The sequence below is a fragment of the Acinonyx jubatus genome, chromosome B1 (assembly GCF_027475565.1).
Source record: "Acinonyx jubatus isolate Ajub_Pintada_27869175 chromosome B1, VMU_Ajub_asm_v1.0, whole genome shotgun sequence".
NCBI classification, from domain to species: Eukaryota; Metazoa; Chordata; class Mammalia; order Carnivora; family Felidae; genus Acinonyx; species Acinonyx jubatus.
The window spans coordinates 40,280,200-40,286,199 of NC_069382.1; positions in this window are offsets into that span (position 1 = coordinate 40,280,200).

The window sequence follows — 6,000 nt, forward strand, 5'->3', positions numbered from 1 at the left end:
AGTCAGGAGTGGGCATTCTTATCTCGTTTTTGGTCTTTGTTTTTATTAAAAAAGTTCTTTTTAATGTTTATTTATGTTTTGAGAAGGGAGAGAGAGAGACAGAGAGAGGGAATGAGCAGGGGAGGGGCAGAGAGAGAAGCAAACACAGAATCTGAAGCAGGCTCCGGGCTCTGAGCTGTCAGCATAAAGCCTGACATGGTGCTCAAACTCAGAGACTGCAAGATCATGACCTAAGCCAAAGTCAGATGCTTAACTGACTGAGCCACCCAGGCACCCTTTGTTCTTGGTCTTTAAAGGAAAATCTTTCAGTTTTTCACCTTTGAGTATGATGTAAGCTGTGGGATTTTTATATATGGCCTTTATTATATTGAGATACATTCCTTCCATACCTAGTTGAGAGTTTTTTCATGAATAGGTGTTGTCAAATACTTTTTCAACATCTATTGAGGTGAAAACTTTTTCCTTCATTCACATTAATGTGATGTATCACACTGAGTTTTTAATTTAAATTTTAGTTAGTTAACATACAGTGCAATATTGGTTTCAGGAGTAGAATTCAGTGATTCATTACTTACATTCAACACCCAGTGCTCATTACAAGGACACTCCTTAGTACCCATCACCCATCTAGACCATCCCCCCCTCCCTCCCTCAACCCATAGTTTGTTCTCTATCATTAAGAGTCTCTTATGGTTTGTTTCCCTCTCTTCTCTCCCTCTCACCCTCCCCACATGTTCATCTGTTTCTTAAATTACACATACTAGTGAAATCATGGTATTTGTCTTTCTCTGACTACTTATTTTGCTTAGCATAATACATTCTAGCTCCATCCACATTATTGCAAATGGCAAGATTTTGTTCTTTTTGATGACTGGGTAATATTCCATTAAATATACATATACCACATCTTCTTTATCCATTCATCAGTCAGTGAACATTTGGGCTCTCTCCATAGTTTGGCTATTGTTGATAATACCTAATAGTGCAATTGCTGGATCACAGGGTAGTTCTATTTTTAGTTTCTTGAGGAACTTCCATACTGTTCTCCAGAGTGGCTGCACCAGTTTGCATTCCCACTGACACTGCAAGAGGATTCCCTTTCTCTGCATCCTTGTCAAAACCTGTTGTTAATCTTAGCCATCCTGACAGGTGTGAGGTGGTATCTCATTGTGGTTTTGACTTGTATTTCCCTGATGATGAATGAAAATGTGTCTGTTAGCCATCTGGATGTCTTCTTTGGAAAAGTGTTGATTCATGGCTTTTGCCCATGTCTTCATGGGTTATTTGTTTTTTGAGTGTTGGGTTTGATAAGTTCTTTATAGATTTTGGAAAATAACCCTTTATCTCATATGTCATTGGCAAATATCTTTTCCCATTATGTAGGCTGCCTTTTAGTTTTGTTGATTGTTTCCTTTGTTGTGCAGCAGCTTTTTATCTTGATGAAATCCCAGTCGTTCATCACTGCTTTTGTTTTCCATGCCTTCAGCAACGTGTCTAGTAGGAAGTTGCTCCAGCCAGGGTCAAAGAGGTTGATGCCTGTGTTCTCCTTAGGATTTTGATGGTTTCCTGGCTCATATTTTAGGTCTTTCATCCATTTTGAATGTGTTTTTGTATATGGTGTAAGAAAGTTGTCCGGTTTCATTCTTTTGTGTGTCCCCATCCCGTTTTCCCAAAACCATTTGTTGAAAAAACCATCTTTTTTCCATGGGATATTCTTTTGTCAAAGATGAGTTGACCATATAGTTGTGGGTCCATTTCTGGCTTTTCTATTCTGTTCCATTAATCTATGTGTCTGTTTTTGTGCCAGTACCATACTGTCTTGATGACTACAGCTTTGTAATATAGCTTGGAATCCAGAATCGTGATGCCTCTAATTTGTTTTTCTTTTTCATGGTTGCTTTGGCTATTTGGGGTCTTTTGTGGTTCCATACAAATCTTAGCATTATTTGTTCTAGCTCTGCAAAAAATGCTGGTCGTATTTTCATAAGGATTGCATTAAATATATAGACTGCTTTGGGTGTATGGACATTTTAACAATGTTTGTTCTTCAAATCAATCAGCATTGGATGCTTTTCCATTTCTTTGTGTCCTCTTCAATTTCTTTCATAAGCTTCTATAGTTTTCAGAGTATAGACCTTTTACCTCTTTAGCTTAAAAAAATTTTTTTAAAGTTTATTTATTTACTTTGAAAGAAAGAGAAAGAGAGCATGAGTGGGGTAGGGACAGAAAGACAGGGAGAGAGAATTCCAAACAGGCTCTACACTGTCAGTGCAGAGCTCAACACAGGCTTAAACTCACAAACTGTGAGATCATGACTTGAACCGAGATCAAGAGTCGGCCTCTTAACCAACTATGCCACCCAGGCACCCCTACCTCTTTAGTTAGGTTTATCCCTAGGTATCTTACTGTTTTTGGTGCAATTGCAAATGGGATAGATTCCTTGATTTCTTTTTCTGCTGCTTCATTATTGGTGTATAAAAATGCAACAGATTTATGTATGTTCGTTTTACATCCTGTGACTTTGCTGAATTCATGTATTAGTTCTAGCAATTTTTTTGGTGGAGTCTTTCAGGTTTTCTCCCTAGAGTGTCATGTTGTCTGCATATTGTGAAAGTTTGACTTCTTCCTTGCTGATTTGGATATTTTTTATTTCCTTTTTTTGTCTGATTGCTGAGGCTAATACTTCCAATACTATGTTAAATAGTAATGGTGAGAATGGACATCCTTGTCTTGTTCCTGACTGTAGGAGAGAGGCTCTCAGTTTTTCCTCATTGAGGATTATTATATTAGATGTGGGTCTTTCACATATGGTATTTATTATGTTCAGGTATGGTTCATCTATACTTACTCTGTTGAGTGTTTTTTATCAAGATTGGATGCTGTATTCTGTCAAATGCTTTTTCTGCATCTATTAACAGGATCATATGGTTCTCATCCTTTTTTTTTTTTCTTTTCTTTTTTTATTAATGCGGTGTATCACATTGATTGATTTGTGAATGTTGAACCAGCCTTGCAACCCAGGAATAAATCCCACTTGATCATGGTGAATAATTCTTTTTATATACTGTTGAATTAGATTTGGTAATATCTTGTTGAAAATTTTCGCTTCCATATTCATCAGGAAAATTGATCTATAGTTCTCCTTTTTAGTGGGATCTTTGTCTGGTTTTGAAATCAAGGTAATGCTGGCTTCGTAGAATGAGTTTGGAAGTTTTCCTTCCATTTCTATTTTTTGGAACAGTTTGAGAAGAATAGGTATTACTTCTTCTTTAAATGTCTGGTAGAAGTCCCCTGGGAAGCCATCTGGCCTAGGACTCCTGTTTGTTGGGAGATTTTTGATTACTGATTCAATTTCTTTGCTGGATTTGACCTGTTCAAATTTTCTATTTCTTCCTGTTTCAATTTTGGTAGTTTGTGAGGAATTTGTCCATTTATTCCAGATTCCCTGTTGGTTGGTATATAATTTTTCATAGTATTCTCTTATAATTGTATTTTGGTGGTGTTGGTTGTGATCTCTCTTCTTTCATTCATGATTTTGTCTATTTGGGTCCTTTCTTTTTTATTTTTGATAAGTCTGGCTAGGGGCTTATCAATTTTGTTAATTCTTTCAAAGAATCAGCTCTTAGTTTCATTGATCTGTTTTACTGTTTTGTTGTTGTTTGTTTGTTTCTATATCATTTATTTCTGCTCTAATCTTTATTATTTCCCTTCTTCTGCTGGCTCTGGGCTTTATTTGCTGTTCATTTTCTAGCTACTTTAGGTGTAAGGGTAGGTTGTGTCTTTGGGACCTTTCTTGCTTCTTAAGATAGGCCTTAATTGCTATATACTTTCCTCTTAGGACTGCCTTTTCTGCATCCCAAAGGGTTTGGACTGTTGTGTTTTTATTTTCATTTGCTTCCATGTATTTTTTATTTCTTCTTTAATTTCTGGTTAACTCATTCATACTTTACTAGGATATTCTTTAACTTCCATGTATTTGAGGTCTTTCTAAATTTTTTCTTGTGGTTGACTTCAAGTTTCAGTGTTGTGAATTGAAAATATGCATGGTACAATCTTGACCTTTTTATACTTGTGTAGGGTTGATTTGTGACCCACTTTGTGATCTATTCTGGAGAATGTTTCATATGCACTCAAAAAAGAATGTGTATTCTGCTGCTTTAAGATGAAATGTTCTGAATATATCTGTTAAGTCCATCTGGTCCACTGTGTCATCCAATCCAAATCCATTTTTTCCTTGATGATATTCTGTTTAGGTGATCTGTCCATTGCTGTAAGTGGGTGTTAAAGTCTTCTACTATTATTGTATTATCAATGAGTTTCTTTATGTTTGTGATTAATTGATTTATATATTTGAGTTCTTTCAAGGTGGGGGCATAAATATTTACAATTGTTAGCTCTTTTTGATAACTAAACCCCTTATAATGATATAATGCTCTTCTTCATCTCTTGTTATAGTCTGTGTTTTAAAATCTAGTTTGTCTGATATAAGTATGGCTACTTCTGCTTTCTTTTGACCTCCATTAGCATGATAGATGGTTTCCCATTCCCTCACTTTATTAGCACCATGCTCTAACCAACTGAGCTCACTGGCCACCTGCTCCATTCCCTCACTTTAATCTGCAGGTGTATTTAGGTCTAAAATGAGTCTCTTGTTGGCAGCATATAGATGGGTCTTTTTTTTTTTTATCTTTTGATTGAAGCATTTAGTCCATTTACATTCAGAGTGATTATTGAAAAATATGAATTTAGTGCCATTGTCTTGCCTGTAGAGTTGGTGTTTCTGTTGATGCTCTTGGTCCTTTCTAGTCTTTGTTGCTTTTGGTCTTTTTTTTTTTTTTGTTTCCTTCACTCAGAGAATTCCCCTTAAAACTTCTTGCAGGGTTGGCTTATTGGTCACAAACTCCTTTAATTTTTGTTTGTCTGGGAAACCATCTCTGTTTCTATTTTGAATGACAGCCTTGCTAGATAGAGTATTCTTGGCTGCATATTTTTTCCATTCAGCACATTGAGTATATCTTGCCACTCCTTTCTAGCTTGCTAAGTTTCTGCAGACAGATCTGCTACAAACCTGATCTGTCTTCCCTTGTAGGTTAAGGACATTCCCCCCAACCCCCCTGCTGCTTTCATAATTCTTTCCTTGTCTGTGTATTTTGTGAATTTGACTATGATATGTCTTCGTGATGGCTGGCTTTTGTTGAATTTCACAATATTCTCTGTGCTTCTTGGATTTTGATATCTGTGTCCTTACCCAGATTAGGGAAATTTTCAGCTACAATTTGCTCACATAAGCCTTCTGTCCCCTCTTCTCTCTCTTCATCTTATGAGACTCCTATGATACAAATGTTATTATATTTTAATAAATTGCTGAGTTCCTTAAATCTGCCTTTGTGATACCTGACCTTTGTTTCCCTCTTCTTTTCAGCTTTATTATTTTCCATAATTTATCTTCTGTATTGCTAATTCATTCCTCTGCCTCGTCCATCCTCATTTTTATGGTCTCCATTTGAGTTTGCATCTTGGCTACAGCATTTTTAATTTTCACCTGATTAGATTTTTGGTTCTTTTCTCTCTGCAGAAAAGGATCCTGTGGTGTTTTTTTCAAGCTATGCATTTTTTTTTCAAGCTCAGCCAGTAACCTTATAATCATTGCTTTAAGTTCTAGTTCAGACATCTTATATCTGTGTTGACTAAATCCCTGGCCATTATTTCTTCCTGTTCTTTCTTTTGAGGTGAATTCTTCTGCCTTGTCATTTTGGAGGAAGAAAAAAACAATAAGAATAATAGAATGAAATAAAAATTTAAAAAATTTAAAAAATCAAATAAAGGAAGCTAGATCCTAGGTGTGTTTTAGTCTTCTTGTTAAGAGAAGCTAGATATAAAGAAGAGAAAAGAGAAAAGAAGAGAGAAAAAAATTAAAAATTAAAAAATAAAAACAAATTTAAAAATGGGAAATATTGCTCCCTCTGTATCAAGAAACAACAGAAAAGAAAAACAACAACA